This window comes from Gopherus evgoodei, chromosome 1 (assembly GCF_007399415.2).
Source record: "Gopherus evgoodei ecotype Sinaloan lineage chromosome 1, rGopEvg1_v1.p, whole genome shotgun sequence".
Classification (NCBI taxonomy): domain Eukaryota; kingdom Metazoa; phylum Chordata; order Testudines; family Testudinidae; genus Gopherus; species Gopherus evgoodei.
This window is the reverse complement of record NC_044322.1, coordinates 92,311,020-92,327,038: the sequence shown is the minus strand read 5'-3', so window position 1 is coordinate 92,327,038 and position 16,019 is coordinate 92,311,020. Positions and strand designations below refer to the sequence as shown.

General features: G+C 43.7%; 1 protein-coding gene across 2 annotated transcripts in view; it reads right to left on the bottom strand.

The window, feature by feature from the left end:
- GPC5 (glypican 5) overlaps positions 1–16,019 on the bottom strand; it is a 1,044,547-nt gene that overhangs the window by 646,336 nt on the left and 382,192 nt on the right. The gene's annotated exons all lie outside the window — the stretch shown is intronic.

Below are 16,019 nucleotides of genomic sequence, written 5' to 3'. Positions count from 1 at the left end.
GGAAAGCAGTGGACGCGTTATTCCTTGACTTTAGCAAAGCTTTTGATACGGTCTCCCACAATATTCTTGCCAGAAAGTTAAAGTATGGGCTGGATGAATGGACTATAAGGTGGTTAGAAAGCTGGCTAGATCATCGGGCTCAATGGGTAGTGACCAGTTGGCAGCTGGTATCAAGCGGAGTACCCGAAGGGTCATTCCTGGGGCTGGTTTTGTTCAATATCTTCATTAATGATATGGAGGATGGCGTGGACTGCACCCTCAGCAAGTTTGCAGATGACACTAAACTGAGAAGAGTGGTAGATACGCTGGAGAGTAGGGATAGGATACAGATGGACCTAGACAGATTAGAAGATTGGGCCAAAAGAAAACTGATGAGGTTCAGGAAGGACAAGTGCAGAGTCTTGCACTTAGGATGGAAGAATCCCATGCACTGCTACAGACTAGGGACCGAGAGGCTAAGCAGCAGTTCTGCAGAAAAGGACCTAGGGTTTAGAGTGAATAGAAACTGGATATGAGTCAGCAGTTTGCCCTTGTTGCCAAGATGGTGTGACAAAGTTCCTCCTCTACCTTGGTGGGTCCTGCGCTTATTTGGCAGATTTGCTCACCTCAGTGATCTTCCCCACAGTCTGGGTCAACTCCTCCTGTGTCTGATCAGGAGTTGCGAGGTTTGGGGGGAACCCAGGCCCACCCTCTACTCCGAGTTCCAGCCCAGGGCCCTGTGGATTGCAGCTGTCTATAGTGCCTCCTGTAACAACTGCATGACAACTACAACTCCCTGGGCTACTTCCCCATGGCCTCCTCCAAACACCTTCTTTATCCTCACCACAGGACCTTCCTCCTGGTGTCTGATAATGCTTGTACTCCTTAGTCCTCCAGCAGCACACCCTCTCACTCTCAGCTCCTTGCACCTCTTGCTCCCAGCTCCTCACACGCACTTGCTCTCCTCTGGTTCCCCCTCCCTGACTGGAGTGAGCTCCTTTTTAAACCCAGGTGCCCTGACTAGCCTGCTTTGATTGGCTATAGGTGTTCTAATCAGTCTGTCTGCCCTAATTGGTTCTAGCAGGTTCCTGATTACTCTAGTGCAGCCCCTGCTCTGGTCACTCAGGGAACAGAAAACTATTCACCCAGTGACCAGTATATTTGCCCTCTATCAGACTCCTGTACCCCACTGGCCTGGGTCTGTCACAATGGCTAATGGCATTTTGGGCTATATAAGTAGGAGTATTGCCAGTAGATCAAGGGACATGATCATTCCCCTCTATTCAGCATTGGTGAGGCCTCATCTGGAGTACTGTGTCCAGTTTTGGGCCCCACGCTACAAGGAGGATGTGGAAAAATTGGAAAGAGTCCAGCAGAAGGCAACAAAAATGATTGGGGGGAGAGCACATGACTTATGAGGAGTGGCTGAGGGAACTGGACTTATTTAGTCTGCAGAAGAGAAGGACATGGGGCGATTTGATAGCTGCTTTCAACTACCTGAAAGGGGATTCCAAAGAGGATGGATCTAGACTGTTCTCAATGGTACCAGATGACAGAACAAGGAGTAATGGTCTCAAGTTGCAGTGGGGGAGGTTTAGGTTGGATATTAGGAAAAAACTCTTTCACTAGGAGGGTGGTGAAGCACTGGAATGGGTTACCTAGCGAGGTGGTGGGATCTCCTTCCTTAGAGGTTTTTATGGTCAGGCTTGATAAAACCCTGGCTGGGATGATTTAGTTGGGAATTGGTCCTGCTTTGAGCAGGGGGTTGGACTAGATGACCACTGAGGTCCCACAGAATCATAGAATATCAGGGTTGGAAGGGACCTCAGGAGGTCATCTTGTCTGCTGCCTTCTCCCTGGGAATCAAAGTGTATGAGAGGGGCATCAACTGTCTTTCTTGCCACACCAGCAGTGAACCTTCAGTGGAACTGGCAGCCTGCCTGTGGGCCAATACATGCAGACCCTCCTCCACCTATGTCAACTCAGAGCTGCCTCTCTGCTAAACTTCCAGGGGCCACTGACCGCCCTCTTGTGGGCTAAATGCACTATATGATGGCCACACATGAAGTCACAAGTCCGGTGACCCATACACTTCATCCTGAAGGAAAGGATAAACAGGAAGAGTTTAGCACACAGACACATCACAGAATTATCTTTCCTGACAGGAGTCCCAATTCGGAGGCCACCACTGATAGGCATCTATTGCTGTGCTGTGGATGTAACCATTCCAATCCTGATATAATGGGATCACAATTCACCAGGGGACCTCAACAATACACATTCTTTGACATCACCATGAACTGAAGTTTCCTTTTCCGAGGCAACTCATTTCCCCTTGAAGAAAGAGTGGTCTGGCACCAGAAGTCTCCACATTATTTAAATCTGTACTTTCTTAACAGAGTCAATCCCAGCCTTCTCACACTCTTGCAATACTATTAATGGCTTGCCAGCCATTAATTGCTTTTCCCCCCTCTCCTCCTTCTTGACAATCAGAGTTATTGTTGAATCTCACCCCTCCCTCCCCCACCATCACAATGCTTAAACTCAAAAGTGCTACTCAAATCCACCTTTGGTGAATCTTTTATTAGCCCTGGGGTATCACCCCTCCACATAGGTGCTGGAACTACGGCACTGGGAGTGCTGCTGCACCCCCTGGCTTGAAGTGGTTTCCATCATATACTGGGTTTATAGTTTGGTTCAATTGCTCTCAGGACCCCCACCATAAAAATTGTTTCAGCACCACTGCCAGCCCTCCAAAATCCAAACTAAACCCTGCTACCACACAGTAGTGGGGGCAGACAAGCCAAGACAGTGCTTTCCTCTCTGGCTCTTGCAGCAGCTGGGTTGCTGCTGCTTGCCCTGCACATGCTCTCGCTCTGGGGTGGGGAAAGGAGAGCTCAGCCAGCAAATCAACCACCCTGCCACACAGGGCCATCCTTAGGATTTATGGGGCCCTACGCAGTATTATTAAACTGGTGCCCCTATGCCGGATGGCAGCCCAAGCTCACAGCCTGGTGGGGGAGGGGAGGAGGGACTTGACAGCAAAGGATAATGAGATGCCCAGCCTGCCTCATGGTGGCGGAGAGTCACAGTTCCCCGCAGAGACTTCCATGCACTCTCCCTCATGCAGAATGGACATGAAGAAAGTACCTAATTAAAAGCACTAAAATTTGGGAATAAAAAATGTCAGTCACAGGTTTTTTGATATGCCCTGAAGTTTGTCAGAGATTTATTTGCAAAAACTTCATAGTTTCATAGTAAGGGTGAGTCAGCTGTCCTGCTGAATACAACATTACATATAATGGAATACATGATGCAGCTCTTCTCTGTTTTACATTTTCTTCATCAGTATTTCTAAGTTGAATTTATATTTTAAATGTACTCAAATCTTAAGCCAGTATTCCAGATTACTACATATTTAATTCACTGAAACAAAGACATTCTTTTAAATTAATCAGAGAGGTTTAGTGTGTTCATAACAATGTTCATTGCTTTTAGAAAAAGGGAACAGTAATTTACTTTGTGTGATCTCCATAACAAGAGACATGGTCATGAAATTTCACCAACTTTAAAAAAATATGTTTCCAAAGATTTTAGGTATAACAAGGATTTTGTCTTACTAAGATACTGATTTTGCTGGAGGGTTCTTTTAAAACTAGTTTGTCGGATAGTCAGAAGTAAAGAAAGGGAACTCTTTGTCCAGCTATCTGGAAGGGAAGGACTGTTGTCCCTTTAAGGGCTCTCTTCAGTGGGGAATAGGGGGAGAGGTGGTGAAGGGATGGACAGAAAGGACAGGAAGACTTGGAAGCACTTTTTTTTTTTAACTATAGTAATTAAAATGTGTATTTTAGATAAGGGAGGTCTTTTGAAGTATTTATTTAAAAAGACTGTGTGTGAAGATCCACACATTTAAGGCTAAAGATGATTGTGCATCTAAAACTCTATGCAAGCATTTTTTAGAAATGTGATTTTATAATCTTCACCAGCTCACTAATGAAATATTTTTAAAGCAAATTTTAAACTAAGGTCCTGTAGACTGACATGTTCTGTGTAAATATTACATTAATGCACAACTGTTTTTGTCAGTAAAGTCAGAAACTGACAGTATAAAAATTTATTTGGGCATAAGCTTTCGTGGACATCTGATGAAATGGGTTCTAGTCCACAAAAGCTTATGACCAAATAATTTGTTAGTCTTTGAGGTGATACAAGGACTCGTCTTTGTTTTTGCTGATACAGACTAACAGGACTACCACTCTGAAACCTGTCAGTATATACCTTGGGGTTGGCAAATGCCTGTTAAATGGCTTTTTTACCCCTTGAATGTCTCTTTAACAGTTTCAATGTTGTGCTAATAGGTCTGGCAGGCTGGAGGTTTTTTCACTTTTAACTACTAGATTCCCTCCCAAGGAAGACTCACCAGGCTAGAGCAGCCATCTGTGGGAGCCTGCAGGAAGGGTCAGAACAGGGATAGGAAAACAAGAGGGTGGACACTAAGACCCAGTGGTGCCCCAAATTTTCAGGTGCCCTACGCAGCTGCCTATGTTGCCTATGCCTAAGGACGGCCCTGCTGCCACGCACTCACTCAGGCCCACTCAATCCAGCTAAGAAGAAACCTCCACTAGGGGAAACAACTGCACTTGCTGTCTGCCGTGCATCCTGCTATTTGGCTGCCAGCCTCTACATGTGTTCTGCTGCTGCCCTGGCTGCTTCTGTTGTGACTCTAGAGTGACTTCAAGCCAATCCTTGCTGGAACCCTTCTGGTTACTTTGAGGCACCAGGGGACCCCCAACCTCACATGGAGGTCCCTGCAGGCTGCTCTGTTAATCCAGGGGTAACGGGGGCTCAGACCCTCCCTGCGTGTGTAGGGGCCAATGGCTTACCTGAGTCCCACTGGCCAGCCTACCAGGTGATGCTTTCCTCTCACTCCCAGCCTGAGGGATGGGAAGAGACCCTTAAAGGAGTCACTATCCCTCTTTTCTTACTAGTCCAGACAAACGTTCCATACCTTTGAGGCAGCAGGTTATTTGAAGCAGTGTGAGTTTTAAACCCTTGAGGGCTTCTTGCACTGATATGTAAAGGTAATCAGATTATCATACCAGGATTTGTATCACTCTGACTAAATTTTGGATGACAATGTCCCAGTGCTGACATAACTCCAAATACAGAGAAATAAAAATAAATGAAAAAAACTCATGTGGATGGAATGAAAAGGATATTATCCAGTTTTGGCAGACTATCAAAGAAACTATTTTTACCGATTTGACATTAAATGTAATTATCTTTGTGTGCCAGGTCACAGTGCAAGTGCTGAAAGATTCTTTTCATGTTTCGCTACATTGTTGAATGATACATGCAGGAACACGGAATTAAAAAATGTTCATTTATACAGCATGCTGCAGAAAATGATCTCCGCAGAACAAAATCTTTCCCACAGTGGAAGCCCTAGAACATTTAAGTTCTATTAACTGTTATTGAAAGTTGTGGCTTTGAACATTTTACACACAAACTATCCTTTCATTCTTGGACTCTTTGTAAGTAAAAACTGATAAGTTACAAGGTGCATTGAAATTTTTTGTTATTTTCTTTCTCTGGGTGCCTACTGAGACAATTCTATAAAGCATTGTTTGATTGATACTGACCTTAAACATAAGTTTATAAAATTTAACATTGCCCTATAATATTTACCATTGTGTTTCATGAAAAAAGGTATTTTTCTTTGCAAAAATTACAGACTTACTTATATATTCTTCTTTTATTTTTCACATATTATTCAATTTAATTAACAAATGTCTATAAATTTAAGTCCACAGACATTTTTAATGTAGAATAAATGATCTGTCAAAAGTAAATGAGCTATTGGGAATCTTACCATGGTACATAAAACTTCATCCTGGTAGACTTTCATTTACATGCAAAATATGTTCCCCTCAAGTTGGAAAAAAATGTGAGCCATAGACTGTTGGTTGAGAGACTTCTCTCATTATAAAGTTTTAGTAAGGCACTAATCACATTCTGTTGCTTGTGCTCCTAATGTGCAAGTAAAGGGGGAAAAAAAAATAAGGAGACTCACAGAGGTAGCCTGACTTGAAAAAATGTTGCTCTGAGTTGAATCCCGGGGGAGATAGGGGGAGTGACAAATTTCTTGTTAGAGAAACAGCAGACCTGCCATCTGTGCTCATTTCTTTTGTGCAAGCATAGTAATGTATCACATCAGTTTAACAGGCAGACTTGGCCCCCAAGTACTATTCATTTTCATCAACACTGGAAAAAAGCAAGCACTGATACACTTGAAATTCTGTGAACATATTTTGAAATGATGATTAACAATTTTCCATTCTCAGTGTTAAATATATAAATATTCATATAAAGTTATGATAAATATTGTAGATATGAAAATAGCTGGTAGGTACTTATATTTGATTGGACCAAAATCTTGGTTAGCAGATAAGGTCAGACCCTATTAGCTATCACTTATTTCGCGGTGTACCCAGTTTGAAAGGTTATAAAATGTATGTGAATTCTTTTAAGGATCAGACATTTTAGATGTGCTGCCACTGTACCTCTGTGTTTCCTTAAGACTTCAAATTACATTCTGCGTTACATTGTGATGACAGCAAAATACTGATACATCATCTGCATTGTCAACTACTGGGTTTGATTTTCATTCCCTTACACCAGCTCTACGTATTATAGCACTGTAAAATGGATGGAACTGAGTGGAAAAATGAGGCCCATTACAACTAAAGATGCATCTGAGCCACGAAGTTTTGATCCAGATTCAAACATCCCTACAGTTCATTCCCCAAAAGTGATGAGTTTTTGCTTCACGCCCACCACTCTTCAAAGATGATGCTACACATCTAACCATGAATTTTACTTTAGTGCTAAGATTTTTTAAATTGGTGATCACTAATGGATAAAATTCTGGTATAGCTGATCTTAATTAGGATATTCTTTTAGCAGATATAGTTAATTAGGTCCTGATTGTTATTTACAGGGTTTCCCCGCTTAATGAAAAACAAACGAAGAACTACAATATTTAAAGATTCAGGGTTTTACTTTGAAATGGAAACAACAAAAATAATATGCTTAGTCAGCAGAGGTCTGTAACACTGAGTGTCCATGACAAAAGTGTACATCTTTATTCCTGGCATAGAAGAGCTCCATAGGGTTCTTACTAATCAGGTGCAGCCAGGTTAACCACAGACCATGACTAGGCAATGTCTTCTCCTGACCTCAAGTCTGATCTTCAGAGTTCACTGTGTGGGGACTTTGTCTCTGAGATAGGCAACATGACCAAAAAGGGCCAGCCAGAGGTAACCAAGGATGACTTCAGTCCTCTGGAGACCAGTTCTCAATAATACAATACAATAATTCCTAATATTAATTAAGTCAAAACTGTCAATAGTCACTGCCTGAAATGCATATGAAATTACTCCAGCCTTCTGATGTCTTGTTTAAGCAATGGCCATGTTTCTGATCCATATATGAGAATTAGAAGCAAATAGGTTTGATAAATTCATACTTTTCTATATAGTTTCACCTTTTTTGGCTCCAAACCTTATGCAGGTCCTTCATGGCCAAAGCTGCTAAACAAGTTCTCCTTAGGACAGGGATTGGCAACCTCTGGCAAGCGGCTCACCAGGGCAAGCCCCCCAGTGGGCTGGGCTGGTTTGTTTACCTGCTGCGTCCACAGGTTTGGCTGATCATGGCTCCCACTGTGTGTGGTTCGCTGCTCCAGGCCAATGGGAGTGGCAGAAACTGGCGGCCAGCACATCCCTCATCCCGCGTTGCTTCCCACCACCCCCATTCGCCTGGGACAGCGAATCGCGGCCAATGGGAGCTGCAATCAGCCAAACCTGTGGACACAGCAGGTAAACAAACCAGCCCGGCCCACCAGAGGGCTTATTCTGGCGAGCTGCGTGCCAAAGGTTGCCAATCCCTGCCTTAGAATGTCTGTCGCTGCATTCATTTGACAGTTTGCTGCCTCTATAGATGAAGATATCCACTACTTCCATAATTTGTCCAGAAGCACAGACGTCTCATATCACAACTTTTGCACCTACACTCTGTATTTTTTTTGGTCTTTGCTCAAGAAACCCACAGCCCAAGGACAGTTGCTTCTTGCTGAAAGCTCTCTAGTGCATCTGTGAGACTGTTTGTGTCCTGACCAAAGAGAACAACATCATCCTCTTTATCCAGTCCCACAAAGCACCCATGCCCCTGAGTCTTCATATAGATCTTGAATTAGTCTCAGGAGGATGTTGGAAACACCATAGGACCTTCCACAGGACAGCTCTTTCAATAGAATTGATGGCTACTTTTAGGTGTATGTGTGATCCTGTCAAATACTGGTTACATTCATGATGAATTTCAGATAAAGTATAGAAGAGTAATGTCTTCTGTTAAGCTTTTTAGTTTCATCAATGCTCGTATTTAGAAGCAGCAAAACTATTTCAAATGAATCTCAATGTGCTAATACTCTAGCAGAATAGGGCAAACAAAACAAAAACAAAAAATGTTTCAAAATTAGTACATCCAAGCATCTTAGGAAAGTACCCAGATAAAAAACATTCCACTACTAGTCAATGCATGTGTATTAAAAAATTTTAGTGGACTCCAGGGGAAACTGAGCAGCATAGAGGAGCAGATCCCTTGATCTCCAGAGCCATCTGGATATCCATTTCTCTCCAGAATCCAGGCCCCTGACTGGCCCTTCCCTCCAATAAAAGAACAAGAACCCTCAAATCTCTAGAATGCCAGGAGGCAAATATTTGTCTGTGTCAGCTCTACAAGTAGCCAAAAGACAAGCGGAATCAAGGCCCTCCCAACCCCTTGGATAAGATGGGTGATGAGGGCACTGTGTCTGTGATGGAGAAACCTAATGTGTCTGTCGCCTGTATCAAGGACACACTGGTCACAATACAATTACTGTTACTCAATTAACTCTTCTCTGGAAGTGCTGACAAAACAGGTGAATGAAGCAGAAGGAAGAAAGACTATCATCAGTGGAAGATCAGTAAAAGGGCTCTTTGGCCAGGTGCAGAGAAGTTTCCTGACAAGTTGTAGCTAAATTAGCTCCCATCAGATTGTATGTATAGTTGGGGTCATTTTTTCCAGTGTGCATTACTTTACATTCTTTACATTTATCCACATTAAATTTCATTTGCCATTTTGTTGCCCAATCACTTAATTTTGTGAGATCTTTTTGAAGTTCTTCAGAGTCTGCTTTGGTCTTAACTATCTTGAGCAGTTTAATATCATCTGCAAACTTTGCCACCTCACTGTTTACCCCTTTCTTTGGATCATTTATGAATAAGTTGACTAGGATTGGTCCTAGGACTGACCCTGGGGGAATACCACTAGTTACCTCTCTCCATTTTGAAAATGTACCATTTATTCCTGCTCTTTGTTCCCTGTCTTTTAACCAGTTCTCAGTCCATGAAAGGATCTTCCCTCTTATCCCATGACAACTTAATTTACGTAAGAATCTTTGGTGAGGGACTTTGTCAAAGGCTTTCTAGAATCTAAGTACACTATGTCCACTGGATCCCCCTTGTCCACATGTTTGCTGACCCCTTCAAAGAACTCTAATAGATTAGTAAGACATGATTTCTCTTTACAGAAACCATGTTGACTTTTGCCCAACAATTTATGTTCTTCTATGTGTCTGACAATTTTATTCTTTACTATTGTTTCAATTAATTTACCCAATACTGACATAATTGTCGGGATCACTTCTAGAGCTCTTTTTAAATATTGGCATTACATTAGCTATCTTCCAGCCATTTGAGTACTGAGGCCCCGCAGGGGCCTCGTGAGCCCTGGCCTGGTGGCGGTCCAGGTCTTTGGTGGTAGGGGGCCCTTCAGTGCTGCCGAAGACGTGGAACAACTGATGGGCCCCCCACAGCCGAAATGCGCCACAAGTCCTGGCCTAGAAGCGATCCGGGTCTTCGGCGGCATTTTGGCGGCAGGGGACCCTTCAGTGCAGCTGAAGATGCGGAGCAACTGAAGGTTCCCCGCTGCCAAAATGCCACCGAAGACCCAGACCGCTGCTGGGTGAGTACAAGCGCTGCAGCTCCCCCACTTTGCCACACCCCCTGAATCTCCTGGGCGGCCCTGTTGGGTACAGAAGCTGATTTAAGGAATAGGTTACAAACCATAGTTAATAGTTCCGCAATTTCATATTTGAGTTCTTTCAGAACTCTTGGGTGAATGCCATCTTGTCCCAGTGACTTGTTACTGTTAAATTTATGAATTAATTCCAAAACCTCCTCTAATGACTCTTCAATCTGTGACAATTCCTCAGATTTATCACCTACAAAGGACGGCTCAGGTTTGGGAATCTCCCTAACATCCTCAGCTGTGAAGACTGAAGCAAAAAATTAATTTAGTTTCTCCGCAATGACTTTATCGTCTTTAAGTGCTCCTTTTGTATCTCAATTGTCCAGGGACCCCACTGACTGTTTAGCACTGAACCTCCAGTGATCTTATAATGTTCTGCAAAAGTGTGGGCAGTGGCCCAAGTTGCTGCTCTGCAGATTTCCGAGATAGGGACATCTTTAATGAATGTGACTGAGGTAGAAATTGACCTCATGGAGTGTGTATGGATTCTGGATGAAGACAACAGGTTGCACCCTTGATAAGAGTGATTAATGCAACCCAAAACCCATTTGGATAGTCTTTGAAATGATATCATGGATCTTTCCTCAAAGGAAAGGAAGAGTATGAGGGATTTCCTGAAGCCCTTAATCCTTTCCAAGTAGAATGCTAGGGCTCTAACTTCTAGTATATGTAGAATCACCTCCCTGTTGTCACAATGTGGCTTGGAGGGGAGAAAAAAACAGAAAGATAGATCTGTTAATTCATATGGAAAGTGGAGGCAACTTTAGGGAGGAACTTGGGATATGGTCTCATAGTTACTTTGTCTTTAAAAAAGACTCAGAATGGTGGACGTGCCTTTAGGGCCACTATTTCTACTAGGCGCCTAGCTGAGGTGATGGCAATTAAAAATGCTGTCTTCATGGACAAGTGTAAGAGAGAGCAAGTTGCCATAGGCTCAAAGGGAGGACTAGTCAAAGCTCTGAGAAGCAGTTTATATCCCACGTTGGAGTGGGTGGTCTCACATTCAGGAATAGATTCCCAATGCCCATAAGGAATCTATGCTTCCGTGGGTGAGCAAACACCGAGTATCCATCTACCTGACAGTGGAAAGCCGTTATGGCCACTAGATGTACCTTAAGGGAGCTGAGTAAGAGTTTTGACCTCTTAAGGTCTAAAATATAGTCTAAAATCAGAGGGAGTGAAGATGAGGTACGGTCTGTGTGTTTAGAATGACACCAAACTTGAAATTGTTTCCATTTTTGTAGGTAAGTAAGTCGAGTGGCTGACTTTCAGCTGTGCAGCAGCAACATGTCTTTCACCTCATCAAAGTATTCTATCTCTAAATCTTGGAACCAAGAAGGAAACAAGCTGGAGACAGAGGACCCGAAGGTTGGGGTGAAGGATCAAGCAGGGAATGGGCTGAAGAGAAATCGGAGGACATATTGCCATCTGAGTCAGGTAAGGGAACTAGACTTGCCTTGGCCAGGAGGGGGTAATCAGAATAACTCTCACTTTGTCTTGTCGAAGTTTCAACAGGACCTTGGATAGAAGAGAAAATGGGGGAAAGGCATAAAAGAGGTCCCTGTCCTATGGGATGATGAATGTTTCTCCAGGCCAGCCTTGGAGCAATAATGAGAACATTTCTTATTCTGGTAAGTGGTGAAGAGATCTGTAGTCAGGGTTCCCCAAAGGGAGAATATGTCCCGAAGCTCCTCTGAGTTCAGTTCCCATTTGTGGTCGTGAGAAAAGTTCTGACAGAGATTGTCAGCTGTCATGTTCTGCATCCCTGATAGACAGCTGACATGAACACATTTTGATCGATGTACCAATTCCAAAGTCTCAGTGCTTCAATGCAGAGGGAGGGAGATCTGGTATCTCCCTAGCAGTTTATGTAAAATATGCAGGTTATATTGTCCATCATAATCCGTGGGTGGGTGTTCTTGATGAAAGGCAGAAAATGTGTACAGGCATTCCTGGTGGCCCTTAGCTCCAAAAGATTGAATGAAAAGTTACTTCTGTGAAAGACCACTTGTTTTCAATTCTGAAGCCACATAGGAGTGCTCCCCAAACTCTTAGGGAAACATCAGTTTTTAGAGTCAGTGTTGGTGGTGGTTGCACAAATAGAATACCTGCACGGACATTTGATGGGTCTTTCCACTAGGGAGTGCATTACGGTAGAGGGCAGTAATAGCAGTTTGGTTAGACTGTTGCTGTTCAGGGAATAGACAGAAGTAAGTCACATCTGAAGACACTTCATGAAACATCCAGGCATTTGGGGTGATGAAGATGCATGCTGCCATATACAACTGCAGGGAGTTCCTGGCTGATGTTTGAGGGATGGCCCAGACTGTCTCTATGAGACCTGTAAGGGCGGTGAGTCTGTGTAGCAGGAGGAATGCTCTTACTTGTACTGCATCGAGGTTGGCACCGATAAACTCCAGTAACTGTATCAGGGTCAGTGTTGATTTCTGTAAGTTGAGCTGGAGATCCAGCTGCACAAACATGCACATGGTCATCTGGGTGGTCTGGGTAGTCTCCTGAAACAAGGGAGCCCTGAGGAGGAGTCGTCTAGGCAGGGGTAGATCACAATGTTCACAAGTGCACTACTACAACACAGAGAACCTTGCAGAATACCCTGGGTGCGGATGAAAGGCCCAAATGGGAGCATCCTATACAAATAATGGTCCTGCCCAAAGATAAATCATAGGCATCTCCTGTGCGATGGTCATTTCAAGATGTGGAAATAGACATCTTGTAGGTAGGCTGAGGGCTGAAAAACAATCTCCTTGCTCTAGAGATGGAATAATGGTTGCTAGCATTACCATCTTGAACTTCTGCATCTTCACATATTTGCTTAATGCCCTTAGATCTAGACTGGGCCTGCAAACTCCCTTTGCCATAGTGATAAGAAAGTAACAGGAATAAACTCCCATTGCTCCTGAGTTATGCTGGAACTGGTTCTATGGCCCCTAGGCATAATAGATTATCTATTTCCTGGCAAAGTAGATTTGTGAGAAGGATCCCTGAAGAGGAATGAGGAAGGAGGGTGGGAATGGGAAGGGACATGAATTGAATGGTGTAACCCTTCGAAATAATCTCCAAGACCCATCTGTCAGAGGTGATCTTCTCCCAACTGCTGTAAAAGACCAGTTGACTTCTGAAGGGGCATGACAGGTGTGTAGATGCCAGTTTATGTTGCGAGGTGTAATTGTTCGGGTCCTTGACAAACTCGTAAGAAGTGCTTAGAAGAGGCAGTCTGAGAAGTTATGGATTAGAGTGCTAACTGCTTCCACTTTTGAACTCTGGGTCTCTTACGCTGTAGCTTGTAAAAACGCCGAGATAGTTGGTATTGAGAAGGTCATGGCCTGTGCTTTGGCTGAGAGCTAAATCTTCTCTTCTGTCCCATAGAGTAGATTCCCTGAAAGTATAATGTGATCTGGGAATCCTTCAAGGTGTGGAGAGAAGATTCTATCTCCTCCACAAAGAGCTTAAGCCCTTCAAATAGGGGATCTTCCACTGTCGTCTGCAGCTCTTTGGGCAACCAAGAAACATGTAACCAAGAAGCCTGCCTCATTACCAGTGCTGTGGAGACCAAGCAGACCACTGTATCAACTACATCCAGTGCTGTCTGTAGCACTCTTCTGGCTATTAACTGACCCTCTCTGACAACTGCCAGAAACTGGTCCTTTTGTGTCTCCGATAAATGTTCCAGTAACGCACTAAGTTTTCCATAATTAAAAGATCATATTTGGCCATGATCGGTTCATTGTTTACTACTCTAAACTGCTATGTGCTGAGGAATTCACCTTCTTCTCAAAGAGATCTCGCTTTTTCTAATCCTGATCATATGGGGTCAACTTGGCATTCTGTTGCTTCCCTCACGCATTAACCACATCCACTATGATGGAGTTGGGCTGCGGATGTTGAGAGACAAAGTCTGCCTCTTTGGGAGGGATGAAGTATTTTTTTGTTAGCTATCTTGCAGGTTGGTGTAATGGAGATTGTTGTCTACCAGGTGATTTTGGCAGGGTCTAGAATCACCTCATTAATTGGGAGGGCAATTCTGAACAAGGAGGTGGTGTTAGAATATCCACCAGCTTGTTATGTGTATCTGCCACCTCCTATAGGGGAATCTGCAGCTCATCCATCACCTTCTTGGTAAGGTCTTCGAAGTTCTTGAAATCATCAACTAGTGATAGAGAGGGGAAAGACATTAAAGCCTCATCTGGCAAAGACGGGGAGAAGTTTTCTAGAGGGGTAGCTTCCCCTTCAAGCCTTTCCTCCTGTTACTCAAAAGTTTCCTCCTCTGGTTCAGGGGCTCTGGACAACGGCTGGCATCTCTAGGTAGTGTGGCATAGCTCATAGCAGAGGCACTCTGATGCTTCTGGGTACCACGCTTCAGAGCCATTGGTAGCAAGGTGGCTGATCACACTAGGAAAACCCTCTGGCTGGCCAATGATTCAGACTGGGGGCTTGGAGCCCTTTTTCTAGAGCCTTTACATGGGGAATCTGCTGGCCTTTTCTGTGACTCTATCCCCTTTGAAGTTGAAGGCTCTGGAGATGATCCAAGGTCAGCACCAGTGTCCACTGAACTTCAGCTCCCGGTTCCTGTGAGACCTTGGCTTTAGCTGGTAGCAGGGGGAGCACTTCCCAGACACCGGACACAGTGAGAGTGTCTGTCCATTACAGGAATTGCCTCCTTGCAGGAGAGTCACCTCTTGAAGCCAGAGGGAACTTAGCATGCCCTTGGCGGGAGCAGGAGGCTATCACCCTCTAGGCATAAGAAAGTGCAGAAGAAAGTTCTTTTCTTTTTTTTTTCTTAAACTGAAAGAACTTAGCAAGTCTTCAAAATGCCCCTGGGAGGGGTGACAATTTCCCCAGGCAGGGCAGGAAACAAGCTGAAGTTCTATTTCTTCTTTTTTTTCTTTTTCACCCCAAAAGCATAAAAAGGAAACACTAACTATTAAGGAGAACAAAAGAAACAAAACCAACTCCTACTTATGCTAATGACACAGATAAGGAAGTGACAATTGCTTGCTCAGTTCCAGATCAAAGGCGGTTGAGAAGAAACTGCAGGGGGTTCACCCATGCAGTGCTAGAGAACCTTGAGGCAGACCAGAAGGGAGGGAAAGCACATTGCTAAGTAAAATCTCCTATTAGAGGCACACGGGCACAGACACACCTACAGTGGAGCACTTATCAAGACAATACTCAAAAAAGAAAATAATACATCTAAAGTAGTCCATGTATTTTTGATCAGCTAACATAGCTGCCTTATTAAAGGAAATAATGGCAGCCAGTCTATGGGCTTGTCTATGCTTGGAAATTTTCTGAAATCACTATTCTGGAATATTATTTGAGTATAAACCCTGTGTGAACACTCTTATTTGGAAGTAGATTAAGCTAAACCAGGAAAAGGCAATCTTAGTCCAGAATAAGAGTGGCCACATGAAATGTTATACTGAAATAACAATTCCAGAAAAAAAATACTGGAATAGCTAGTTTGACAAATTTCCAAGTGTACATGACCTCTTAGGTGCTTTTTACTGCACAGTAACCATCATCCTAGTAATTTCTATTGTGTGTCATTCTAGACCTTGTCTACACTACCAGGGTAAGTGGACCTAAATTACACTACTCCAGCTACGTGAATAATGTAACTGGAGTCGAGGTAATTTAAGTCAACTTACTGTGGTGTCTTCACTGCGCTGTCATCTGTCGACTTACCTTACTCCTCTTGGGGAGCTGGAGTACCACAGTCAACCAGAGAGCACTCTGCCATCAATTTAGTGGGTCTTCACTAGGGCCTGCTAAATCAACACCACCTGCATCGATTGCAGCAGTGTCAATCTCCCAGATAGTGAAGACAAGCCCTTAGACACACTCAGATACAGACACACACACACAAACAAACAAAAATCCAGCATGAAGAG